This window comes from Coenobita brevimanus, chromosome 39 (genome assembly GCF_032717465.1).
Source record: "Coenobita brevimanus isolate Jiangsu-jjx chromosome 39, ASM3271746v2, whole genome shotgun sequence".
NCBI classification, from domain to species: Eukaryota; Metazoa; Arthropoda; class Malacostraca; order Decapoda; family Coenobitidae; genus Coenobita; species Coenobita brevimanus.
This window is the reverse complement of record NC_136992.1, coordinates 24,057,446-24,071,035: the sequence shown is the minus strand read 5'-3', so window position 1 is coordinate 24,071,035 and position 13,590 is coordinate 24,057,446. Positions and strand designations below refer to the sequence as shown.

At 42.9% G+C, this 13,590-nt stretch overlaps 1 long non-coding RNA gene across 2 annotated transcripts in view; it reads right to left on the bottom strand.

Moving 5' to 3' along the window:
- LOC145396752 (uncharacterized) overlaps positions 1–13,341 on the bottom strand; it is a 28,661-nt gene extending 15,320 nt beyond the window's left edge. Inside the window, exons 1-2 of one of the 2 annotated variants that reach the window (XR_013896833.1) lie at positions 13,217–13,341; positions 4,400–4,492 (exon numbers count right to left, since the gene is read on the bottom strand). This is a non-coding gene — a long non-coding RNA (uncharacterized LOC145396752). Of the gene's footprint in view, positions 1–4,399; positions 4,493–13,201 lie in introns of both variants that reach the window. The other variant, XR_013896834.1, reaches the window with a different exon arrangement.
- Positions 13,342–13,590: the final 249 nt, after the last annotated feature.

Genomic DNA, 13,590 nt, shown 5'->3' with positions numbered 1-13,590 from the left:
TGAGTGAATCAGGATGTTTAACTGTGCTTTCTACATACCGTGGGTCAAGTGGGTCACTACCTTTGCATGCTCCTCTGTTACAGGTAACACTAAACGTTGCCTCATCAGACCACAACACTGACAACCATTGCTCCTCACCCCAATTTAGATATTTATTAGCAAAGGCAAGCCTACGAATTCTCTGGCTGCTAGAGAGAAGAGGCTTTTTCACAGGCCTGTGACTTGTGTAACCAAGCTCATGCACCCTACGAGACACTGTTCTCACTGACACCTCACCAAACACTTCTGGGTTGCTCTCCTTAATTTTCCTTGCACTCACACAAGGATTAAACTCCACTGCACGTTTTAAATCATTAACAGACCTTGGGGAAGTTTTCCTAGGCCTACCAGACCTCGGTTTCTTTGTGGGAACTTCACCACTGTTTTCCTCCCGAAACCGCGCACACCAACGACGCACTGTCGATTGTCCCACACCAACCAATTCACTAATTTCCTTTGTCTGGTGGCCTGCCTCCTTTAGAGCAATGATCTGGGATATGATTTCACTCGATAGTTCACGGATAGGTGCCATAACAAAGTTTTGAAGGCCAAAACACTGCGGGACACTCGGTAAAAAATGGCGCAATTTGAGAGGGACACTCGGCGGAGTTCCTCTCTCTCAGGCAGCCCGTGGGCAACTGAGGCGGGAACCAACCAGCGCGTCAGAAGGCCTCAGGCTACCGTGACGTCATGCTCGGAGCTCAAACTTGTGGCTCAATTCTTACCCCCAAAAATGGGTGATTCTTTTTGGGCCATAAGTATTGCGCGCCCGGCGGACATCGCTGAATACTTCTGACGAGCACTGTATTGATTAGATGCAGTTTGGGTTTATGCCAGGTAGGGGGACCACTGATGCTATATTCATTGTTCGACAGCTTCAGGAAAAATATATTGGTAGGAGAAGGGATCTTTATTTTGTTTTTGTTGATTTGGAAAAGGCCTTTGACAGAGTCCCTAGAGAGGTGGTGAAGTGGGCAATGAGAAAGCTTGGCTTGGAGGAGTGGCTGGTTAGGGTGGTTATGGCTATGTATGTGGGTGCTCACACCCAGGTAAGAGTGAATGGAGATTTGAGTGATGAGTTTTCCGTGAATGTTGGTGTGCATCAGGGGTCGGTCTTGAGTCCCATGTTGTTTATCATGGTACCTGAAGCCCTTTCACGTGACTTTAGAAACGGACTCCCGTGGGAGTTGTTGTAAGCTGATGATTTGGTGTTGATTGCAGTGAACGAAAGGGAGGTGGAGGAAAGGTTTAGGAAGTGGAGAGATGGTATGGGGCACAAGGGTTTAAGGGTAAATGCAGATACAACAAAAGTGATGATATCTAGGGTTGGTGGCGGTACTGTCAAAGACGAGGGAGAGTGGCCATGTGCAGTTTGCCACAAGGGTATGGGAAGTAATTCCATCTTGTGCGGTGTTTGTGATAAATGGGTGCATAAGAGATGTAGTGGTATCAGAGGCAGACTGCGAGATAATGCTGATTTTATGTGTACGGCGTGTCGGGGTGAGCAGGTGGAGATTGTCAGACGTGAAAGGATTGAACTAGCTGGTGAATCTCTTGAGTGTGTGGAAGAATTTTGTTATTTGAGAGACATGTTGTGTGCTGAAGGTGGGGCTGGAGACAGCTCTGTGGCTAGGGTGAGAAGTGGTTGGAAGAAGTTCAGGGAGCTCTTGCCTCTCCTGACACTGAAAGGACTCTCTCTACGTGCTAAGGGGTCTTTGTATGCAGCATGTGATAGGAGTGTAATGCTGTATGGTAGTGAGACCTGGGCAGTGATGGAGGAGGATATTTGCCGGCTCAGACGTACAGAAATGACAATGATTAGGTGGATGTGCAGTGCGTCCCTGCGGCCAATGTCTGGAGGGGCTGGGTTTACGATGGAAGAGTTGAGAGGTAGGATGGGACTGGAGTGTATTGGTGTGGGGATGAAGAGAGATAGATTGAGATGGTTTGGACATGTGGAGAGGATGGGGGATGATAATTGGGTGAGGAAGGCGAGAGGTGTTAATGTTGGGGGTGGGGTTGTGAGGGGTAGACCGAGAAAGACACGGGACGAGGTCATTAAGTGTGACCTCAGGGTTAAGGGACTGAACAGGGAGGCTGCAATGGATCGTGCAGCATGGAGAGCCGCCATTAGGTGACCAAGGCCGACACATGCAAGCATGTTGGAGCCTTTAAAAAAAAAAAAAAAAACGAAATGAATTTTTCATTACCAAATTGGCCCACATTTAGTAATGAAAAATACCAAATGGCAACCCTGGTGACGAATGAGCCAGTGATTAATGAACACTTCACGCACAATACTGTTTTGGTGCCAGTTTTACGCAATGCACATCTCAGTTTGCACTAGGTTAGGTAAATTATAATCACCAGGGGGTCCTGGGGACGAAGCCCCTCAGTTAGGTTTCAGAGCTTCCAGTTAGGCTCCCACTGCTACTTATGGTTTTAATTTGAACACATTTGAGTTTGTTTGTGTGGTGACATCATGTCCAGTTGGTGGGCTCAGCAATAAAAATGCTATCGAAGGCATTCAGGCGGCTTTCTTTAATATCACTAAGTAGGTATACTTCATTTGTTCTCCAATATTTTTCTAATTACAAATCATATGTCAGTCATCTGAGATGTATGCAGTACTAAAGTAACTTTCCTTGAGAACATAGGTGTATGAGAAAACAGCTCAAATCCATGTCACTTTTGTTCATATTTATCGTTATTTCTTCTATCTTTACTGAATATTTTTTGAATGGCAAAGGTGGTCAGGAACATAACTTCCCCATTTCTTAATCTTGTTGGAAAAAATCAGTTCATTATTTGACCAATTCATTATTCAACCACTTCTTATCCAATGCATCCCTACTGAATAGTGGGGGAGAGGTGTACTGCGAACGCTCACACAACGTGGGAAAATTGTACCGTGAAGCTCCTGCTTTATGGGAATTCTGCGTAACTGGGCCATAAGCTTACATGGTAATGGGTGTCATGGTACCTAAGCCAGCTCTAAGTTCACCTTTTGGGGCTATAGATTTGAAACGAGCACGTCATAACACAGATGTGGTGGTGTACAAGGCTTTCCAGGTCCTCCCTCCAACCCCTCTCTTCTCCCCCCCATCCCTCCTCCATCCCTACTACGGTTGTTTCTGCCTGGGAACAGGGAAAAAAATTTACAGCCAAATTTGCCATCGGAAATTCGTTATCATATAAGATAAGCTAATAACAACAGACAAAACTAAAGTAAAAGTGCAGAAATGCAGTGAAAATTAAACTATTCAAGGGTTAAAATAGCTTAAAATAACTTCCCAACAGCCTAGTTCAAAATTTTACCTGCACCGAACAAGAGCAAAGCATGTGTCAAGGTGTAGAATTTCACATGGTTTGTTGTGGTTCATTCGGAATTTCGAGACAACCAGTAGTTTTTGAGTAAATCGACCCCAAAAAAAAAAAAAAAAAAAAAAAAAAAAAAAAAAAGAGAGGAGTGGCAGGGAATGGAGGAAGGGGAGAAGAGGGGGGATGGAGGGGATATGTGTGTTTGAGAGAGAGAGAGAGAGAGAGAGAGAGAGAGGAGGTAGTAATTCTTATCTTTGTCCCTGTCCCCCCACCCTCCCCCACCCTTGCTTGTCTCCCTCCTCTTCCCCCTGCCCTTCCTCACCCTAACTTGTCTTCCTCCCCTTTCCTTCACCCTCCTCCACCCCAACTTGCCTCCCACCCTGTACCTCCGCCCTCTGCTTAGCTCACTGTCTGTGTGCTGTCAGTTGCCCTCAATTGCACCTCCCACTGCCTCACCATACTGTATGTGATGTTTGATGTCTCATTTTTTAGCCAATGCAATCTGCACTCTGTCTATCACCTGCCGTGTTGTGTGATTTCCAACAGAAATTTTATGCCTCGTGCCGCGTTCTGTGTATCACTGGCCACATGGTAGGACTCTGAAACATAAACTGGGGCATCCCGCCGCGTTATGTCCACCATCACCACATAGTCAAGTCCTGCAGAAAATGAGCAGCTTCCTTTGACCACATCATATCTATTTTTTCAACACTGAGGCATTTTTTGGACACAAAATGGCACCTCCTGTGTTATGTGAGTTTCGCACTAAAGGATCGCACATTATGTGAGTACTGACTATACCATTTTGTGAGTCCTCAAGGGTAACTGGTCTGTACAGCAAAGGAACACCCCATTCTGTCTCAGGAGACAAGGTTTGCTTCATGCAGAATTATAGGTATCATTTTTTTTTTTTTTTAATTCAGTGAGGTGTGCATGTGGAAACTAAAATACTGCATATACTGTATCCTAATCAATCTGAAAAGTGAAAGAGAAGGTGCCCTTATCAAAAATAGTTTAAGGAAGAAGATACTGTACTGACATTAGCTCGGCCAGTCATTGTGGTGCTGTTGAAGTACTTGGAGAGACCCTTGAACTGGGAGCTTTCAACACCTGCATCACCAGCCATCTTGTTCTAAGAGGAAAAAAATAGGGAGGATATATCAGTAACTACAGTACAGTTTTACATACTAAACGGAAAAAATAAAGTCAACATCATCACTCCAACCTCTTATCCCACCTAAAGAATCTTTATAACATAAACAAATCTATTGTATTCAGCTGCTTCATGCTTTACAGTACTCCTCTATCAGATGCATCAGGGTCCAGGGCTGGGCTACTTTAACTCACTTGTCCCTGAGTAGTATTATGTGAGAAATAAACTCCAACCACCTCTTGAATGTAACCCCTTCCAAGCTACATTTGCTTACTGTCTTGCCCCACTACACCTTCGTTTCATTATTGATGGCTCCAATATGCTTGCATGTGTCGGCTTCTGTCGCCTAATGGCAGCCTCCCCGTTCAGTCCCTCAACCCTGAGGCCACACTTAATGACCTCGTCCCAGGTCTTTTCTGGCCTACCTTTCGCAACCCCACCCCTAATATTAATGTTTCTAACTTTCTGCACCCAATTATCATCCCCCATTCTCTCCACATGCCCAAATCACCTCTCCTCATCACAATAGCAATACACTCCAGTCCCATCCTACCTCTCAACTCTTCCATCGTAAACTAGCCCCCTCCCACCCAGGCCTCGCACTCTGGGATGCACTGCACATCCACCTAATCATTGTCATTTCTGTATGTTTGAGCCTGTGAATATCCTCCTCCTTAACTGCCCAGGTCTCACTTCCATACAGCATTACACTCTGTAACTCATGCTGCATACAAAGATCCCTTAGCACGTAGGGAGAGCCCTCTCAATGTCAGGAGAGGCAACAGCTCCCTAAACTTCTTCCAACCACTCCTCACCCTAGCCACATAGCTAGCTCCAGCCCCACCCCCAGCACAAAACATGAGTCCCAAATAACAAAACTCCTCCACACACTCAAGAGACTCACCAGCAAGCTCAAGCCTTTCACGCCTGACAATCTCCACTTGCTCTCCCCGACACACCGGACATATAAAATCAGTATTGACTTGCAGTCTACCTCTAATACTACATCTTTTATGCATCCACTTATCACAAACACAGCACAAGATGGAATTACTTCCCATGCTCTTGTGGCAAATTGCACATGGCCACTCTCCCTCTTCTTTGACAGTATTGCCACCAACCCTAGATATCATCACTTTTGTTTTATCGGCATTTACTCTTAAGCCCTTGTGCCCCATAAAATCTCTCCACTTCCTGAATCTTTCCTCCACCTCCCTTTCACTCTCTGCAGTCTAACACCAAATCAGCATACAACATCTCCCACGGGAGTCCATTGTTGAAGTCACGTGAGAGGGCTTCAAGTACCATGATAACAACAGGGGACTCAAAACTGACCCTTGATGCACATCACCATTCACAGAAAACTCATCACTCAAATCTCCACTCACTCTTGCCTGGGTGCGAGCACCCACATACATAGCCATAACCACCCTAACCAGCCTCTTCTCGATCCCAAGCTTTCTCATTGCCCACTTAATCACATCTTGGACTCTCAAAGGCCTTCTCCAAATAACAAAAACAAAGAACAGTTCCCTATTCTTTTCTATATATATGTTTCCTGAAGCTGTCGAACAAAGAATATGGCATGAGTGGTCCCCCTGCCTGGCATAAACCTAAACTGCATTTCATCAATATTCACTCTTTCTCTAATCATACCTTCTAGAACTCTCACCATTACCTTCATTATCTGATCTAAAAGCTTTACATCTCTACAATTTCCTCTTTTCAGGGCATCACTCTTCCCCTTGCACACACTGACAATTACACTCTTCAGCCAATCATCTGTGACAACACTCATATATTGTACACTCATACGAGTATACTGTATATCAGGTCAGTGACTAACCTCACTCCCGTATCTCCTGCGGCCTTCAACACTTCAGCAGTCAACCCAGACACACCTACCGCCTTCCACACCTGCATCCTGCCTATTGTCTCACTCACAGTAGCAGTGTCAATCAAAGGCCAAGGGCCAAACACTGAATCTGCTGTCTCCAAACCTTCCCTGTCCCAAACTCCTCATTCAGTGAATGAGTATAGTGCTCTCTCCATGTGTCTTTAATATTCCCACTGTTCACCACTACCCTTCCTTCATCATTCTTCACACACTGCTCACCTATAAAATCTTGATTCTCTCTCTTCACCTGATTTGCCACTTTTCATACATTCTTCCTTTCACAAGATTTAGGTTATCAAGTAAAAGTCTCTGTGGCTCAGACTTCGCCCTGTACATCTCTCTTCTAGCCCTACGTTTGGCAGCCAAGTAGCTATTCCTCTTTGTTACCACCCTTCTTCCATTCCCGGATGTGCCTTCTTTTCTCCTTAACTGCGGCTTCTACATCTCAACCCACCACAGTTACTTTATGTCTTGGTGGGCCTTTTGTCCAACTGCATACTGCATCAGTAACTCGAAAGAGGTTGTTCTTGAGGGCTCTGTTCACTAATGCCTCTGTCAACTACTCCCTATTCAGCCACCATTCTCCTCATCTCACTATAGAAAGCATCCCTTACTGATTGGTTTTCCAGCTTCCACACTTTCCTCCTAGGTGCACCTTCAGGTGTCCAATTGATTGCATGGTCACCACCCAATGCAGTACAGCACAGTCAATGGTTTCCTGGGCTACAGAAATCGAATGAAAATAAAACTGTAGAGCAGATGACAAAATTCATTTTAACCAAATATAATTTCCAAATATTGTCTACTGTCATAGTTATGTGCAAGGCCAAATAATTCACTTCATAATCTTTAAATCAAGCACTGTCATTTACACCCTGTATTTGAAAAAAAAAAAAAAAAAAAAAAAAAAAAAAAAAAAAAAATCCATCTCCACATAAGCATTGTATTCTGCTTACAAGAGATTTTCCAAGTTTGAAGTATTAGATGTTGTCTTGATGAACCCCTCCACTACTCTGGGATTCTACTTAAGATATCATCTGACAGATGGAAAACTAATTTACAATCTATTATCTTTGTAAAAACTAAACATCATCATCATCTAATTCTGTGCTGCCCCATGAGGAGCGTAGGAGCCCGGGGTTCAGGAAGTTGGTTCTGACATTTAATATGGGAGTGACCAGCCTCACTCATCCCAAAGTGGCAATACGTGAGCAATAAATCCCAGCTACCCCTAGGATATAAACCTACACAGGCTCAATACGACTGGAGTGCCTTAGCCTAATTACCCACTAAACCAGCAGGTGCCATAGTTTGGTTATATGGTTACAACCCAGTGTAGTAAATGGTTTCTTGGTGTACAGGAAACCATTTGGCTTGTCACTCAGTGTAGAGTCACACAGAAGGAAGAAGAAAGAATGAAGGAAAGAAAACACAAAAAATCATAAAATAAATAAATAAAAAGGTAATAATCTGTGCGTGAAATACAGTATAGTAGAACCCTACTAACTTGGACAAAAAATCTGGGCACACAAATTCAACATACCTATCTCAGACAAGGATGAACTGCATGAAGTAACTGGCATGTGACTTGGACAACCACTCACAACTGCAGATATGAATTTAAAGTGGATGCTCTTCAACTAATTGTATGCAGACAGGGTGGATAGACAAAGAGTGTGGAAAGTGTTAAGAATATATGGAGTAAATTGGAAATTGATGAATGCTGTGAAGACTATGTATGAGGAAGCTAAGGATGCATTGCATGTGGACAGTGAACTGAGTGAATTTTTCTATTTGAAGGTTAGACTGAGGTGGCAACCATCATCCACTCACTTGATGTACTGCTGCCTACTTCTTCCTGAGCCCTCATAATTCTTTTTCTGTGCCTGCTCTCCTCTCTTCCTATTTCTCCCATCTTTCCTGTCACTGCTTATTGCTTTTCTCTCCTTTACAGGTGGCTTTACATTGAGTGACAAGCCAAATGGTTTCCTGTAAACCAAGAAACCATTTACAACACTGGGTGGTAACCATATAACCAAACCATACATGCTCCCTACGTGTCAACAAGTGAGTTGGTGGAGGGTTAGTGCCCCTCCCCATAAAACAAGTAACTCAATGTCAAATGACCACCCTTTACAGGATTATGGAGTCTGGCAATAGATAGATAGATAGACTGAAACAGGGACGTGTCACATCTCCATGGCTGTTTAATCTGTATATTGATGGGGTTATAAAAGAAATACAAGGTAGGGCTGTGGATCTTGGAGTGGCCCTAATGAGAGAGGGCAGTGTTTGGAGACTCCCTGTACTGTCGTTTGCAGATGATACTGTGTTGTTAAATGAAGACAAAAGGGAGCTACAAAGCTTGGTGAATGAGTTGGGGAGAGTGTGTTAGAAATGGAATCTTAAGGTGAATGTAGGGAACAGTAAAGTTATGGTCTTCGAGAGAAATGAAGTCAGTGCATGTACAGTGAGGATGGATGAGAAGGAAATGGAATTTGGGAGAGAAATAAGTATTTGGGTAGTGTGATGTGTAAGGATGGAAGTTTTGGGGGTGAAGTGCTTGAAAGGGTACAGTAAGAAAGAAAGGTTGCTGGTTCTTTGAAAACAGTGATAAGAACCAGGGAAGTGAGCATGGAAGTAAAAAAGTCATTCCATGACAATAATATGATACCAACTTTAACATACAGTATGGAAGCGAAGCCTGGACTTTGTTGGAGGGACACAAGTCTAGAGTGCGAGCAGTGGAAATGCATTACTTGAGAGGAACATGTGAAGTCACAGAGAGAGACATACTGACAAACGGAAGTGAAGGAGCATTGTGGTGTGGATGTGGATGTGATAGAAAGCGTTTGGAGAAATAGGCTACACTGAGGTGGTTTGGCTATATGGACAGGAAGGAGAGCGAGAGACTGACGAGGAAAGTGTATGTGAGTGAGGTGGAGGGGGGGAGAGGGGGGGAAGCCAAAGATGAGATGGTGGGATGGAGAAGTATATGAGAGACGGGGATGTGAGCTGGAAGCTAGGCAGTGAAATGGCAGGGGACAGGGTGACAAGGAAGTGACCTGTTTGTGGCCTTCCTTACAGGATTAAGGCGTCTGGCAACAGACACACAGATAGACAGATAAAGATTTGTATTTTTAAGAGGATATAAAGATATACATGAAAGATATCTCCAGGAAAAAAATGAAAATCCTTGAAAAGCTAAATAAAGGGGAATCTTTAGCCCAAACACTCACTGAATATGGGATATTGAAATAAGTGTCTTGATACAAGCTAAAGACAAACTTCAGAGCAGCATAGCCAAGTCTGGTGTTAGCAGTGAGCAAACAACAGTGAAGTGATTTAGAAAATAAAATCATGAAAATTTAGATGAGGCTATTAATAAATGGTACCCACAACAAAGTTCAGAAGGTGTTGGAGTAAGAAGCACTGAAATTCAAGCAGCTGCTGAACACCTGGAAAAATGTGTGAAATACAGTACTGTACAAGGGTTTGAAGGCTAATGCTGTGTGAGTATTTAGATTCAGAAAAAAAAATATAACACTGTTTATCGTAATTTGGGGTGAACAAAGCACTTTTTGAGGCTATTTGAAATTTATTTACCATAACTCAGACAGCTTCCCCCCCCCACTGTCTGAGTTAGAGGGGCTCTACTGTATAGGGTCAATACTGTATTATACACCAACTTGTTGAAAAGCCAACGCAGTGCACAAAATCTTTTCCATTATCAGTGTCTGATTTAGCATCCAAAACACGGGTAAATTAATCGCAATACGTGTGTGTTAATCTCCATCATCACACATGGATGTGCTGTCTGGGGGGGGGGGGATAGCCAATCAAACAACAACAGTATTGCTGTAGGCACTGACGAAGCTATGGTATATCTCTGCTATAACAGTGTGCCATGATTTCATTGCTAGCTCTATGTTTCCTTCTCTACCTATCTACTGCCAAATGTCTTCATCCAGTAACAGGTGGCCACAAACAAATTGTCTTCATGTTGCCCTGTCCAACGCCATATCACTGTCCTGCTCCCAGCTCACACCCATCTCTCTCAAATACCTTTCCATCCCATCCCTCCATCTTATCCTTGACCTCCCCCTCACTCACATACATTCTCATCAGTCTCTCGTTCTCCATCCTCTCCACGTGGCCAAACCACCTCAATGTGTTTCTCCTAACAATTCCTATCACATCCACACCACAATGCTCCTTCGCTTCCTCATTTATCAGTCTCTCTCTCCATGTGACTCCACATGTTCCTCTCAAATAACTCATTTCCACTGCTCTCACTCTTGACTTGTGTCCCTCCAACAACGTACAAAATTTCACTTCCATATGCAAGAGCTGGTATCAAAATACTGTCATGCAGGAACTTTTTCACCTCCATGCTCGCTTCCCTGTTTCTTATCACTGCTTTCAAAGAACAAGCAACCTTTCCTCCTTGTTGAACCTTTTCAAGCACTTCACCCTCCAAACTTCCATCCTTACTCACCACACTACCCAAGTACTTAAATGCACTCACATTTTCCATTTCCTCCTCATCCAACCTCACTGTACATTCACTGACTTCATATCTCTCGAAGACCATGACTTTACTCTTCCCCATTCACCTTTAGATTCCATTTTTAGATACACTTCCAAACTCATTCACCAAGCCTTGCAGTTCCCCTTCATCTTCACTTAACAGCACAGTATCATCTGCAAACAACAGTACAGGGAGTTTCCACACACTGCCCTCTCTTATTAGGTCTGATCCAACATCCACTACCCTACTTTGTATCTCTTTTATAACCCCATCCATATACAGACTGAAAAATCATGGAGTGGCCCTAATGAGAGAGGGAAGACTGTGTCAAACTACAGGAAGATCTTGAGAGAATGAGAAGCTGGTCAGAGAAGTGGCTGTTGTAGTTTCATCCAAAGAAATGTTGTATTATGAGGAAAGGAAAAACAAACATGGAAAATTTTCAGTATGTTATGACTGAGAGTTTAAATATCACTGAAGTGGAAAAGGATCTGGGGGTCATGATCAATCATGAACTCAAGTTCACTGAGCATCTGGCAGAGAAAATCAATAAAGCCAAAAGGAAGGTTGGACTGATTAGAAGGACCTTCACATCACTGGTTGAGTTAGTATTCACGGTTCTGTTTGTGGCACTAGTTCGACCATACCTTGAATATGCAAATCAAGTATGGTGCCCATATAAGATGGATATGGAGGCAGTTGAAGCAGTCCAGAGAAGAGCAACAAAGCTAGTACCAACTCTGAAGGAACTATTGTATCAAGACATTGAAAAAGCTAAACCTTCTAACTTTGGCATACAGAAGGTGGAGGAGTGATATGATAGAAACTTTTAAGATGGTTGGTGGTGTGTATGATGGCACTATATGTGTAGGAGTGTTCACTGAACAGACTGACTCAGTGACACAAGGGCATGATAAGAGGATTTACAAACAGCGGCCAAGATTGGATATACGAAAACATACATTTTATAACAGAATCGTGAATAGTTAGAACAGCCTCCCAGATTCAGCTGTGAATGCAAAATCAGTGATGGACTTTGAAAGGAAATTGGATGTTGCTTGGAAATTCCAGAAACAGAAGTCTGATTACACTTCATTAACTGAATACGGATGCTTCAATCACAATGACAACCTGACTAAGATCCAGTAATAGTATTCTAGAACTGGAGCCATAGACTCATTAGCCTCTTATACACATCTTCTGTATCTGTAAGAATACAGTGTTATGGTTTAGTGAATATTTGATGCTTATTTTAAGCTAACCTAACCAATTTTATGCTACCCTATCCAACTTACCCTAACCTAACCTATCCTTTACATATTTTCCTAGTTTACCGATAGAACTTCTTGTACTTGAAAACATACTTCTGTACGCCTTTACTAAGTCACTGAATCAGTTCAAAGGTAAGTAAAATATTTTGTTAATTTTTAAGGTGGTCCTGTCTCCTCAAAAAGATTACCTTGAAAAAAAAAAAAAAAAAAAAATACTACAAGCTATCAAAAGGATATTTCCTAATTCGCAGTTGTCTGAAATAGCAAACTGTCCCAAATTTTACTATTTTAGGGTATTTAAGGATGCTGCCTCAATTATCCCATCAACCCACCTCAGTTAACCTAACTGGGGTTTTACCCCTAGATTCCCTGATTTTCACCACATAGGAGTACCACTGCAGCTATGCTGGAAGCCCCCAGCTTCTATCAGACCATAACATTAACCTATCCTGATCATTTGAATGAAAAATTTGGAAGACCTGCACCCCTGTGGTACAGTATTATTTATTCATTTTTATTTTTTGAAGGAATCTGTTGTTATGGTTTTGTAACTTTACCAAAAAAATTTGTAACGTCCACGCTTCCGTGCTCTTTATTAACTGGGTACAAACTCTGAACATCTAGTTAAAGCTGCTTGAAACATGGGAAAATGTGCGAGCTGCTCCGAGTCCGAGATTCTGTACAGACCCATATCTCTATGGCGTTCATGAGTGGAATGGACACGTCCGTTGCTGACTTATTACTGTAGCTGTAACGGATATTCTGTGGTGCTCAAGTTCCTCTCAGGATACTCTGTATACCTTTACAACAATAAATACTTTCATCCGAGGTTAATACAGTCGTCTGCCGAAATATGATAGAGTATGGCACGTATTTCACAGTCTGTGGGCTAAAGAATAAACTCAAAAAGCATTACTTCCATCAAGACCACCACACCGTACTTCCTATTTGGTCTGAGTTCCCACAACAAGAGATAACATTAAAATTACCTTTGCAACACACACCTTTCTTTCGTCGTCTGCGGCAGATCAGCTGTGATGACCAACAAAGTCAAAGGCTGTGATTGGCCAAGTAAAGGCAGAGTTGTCTCCAATAGCCAGTCAGTGACTCCCTCTCTTGTCGCTTTTGGGCACCCTGCCGGTGGCTTGCATAATGGTTCTCTTGCCATTTGCATTAGAAATTTCATAATTAATTTCATATACCACGATTCTCCTCTTGTTCCATGATATCTTACTGATAATTTCATATTATCCACCACGGCTTAAAATAATGCCGTACGTGCAAGGGCAACACAATCGTCAGCGTAGGCTATTGTAGCTCTAGGAAATGAGCCATTTCAGTCTTTCATTGTGCTTGAAGGCGTATGAGATTTAATTAC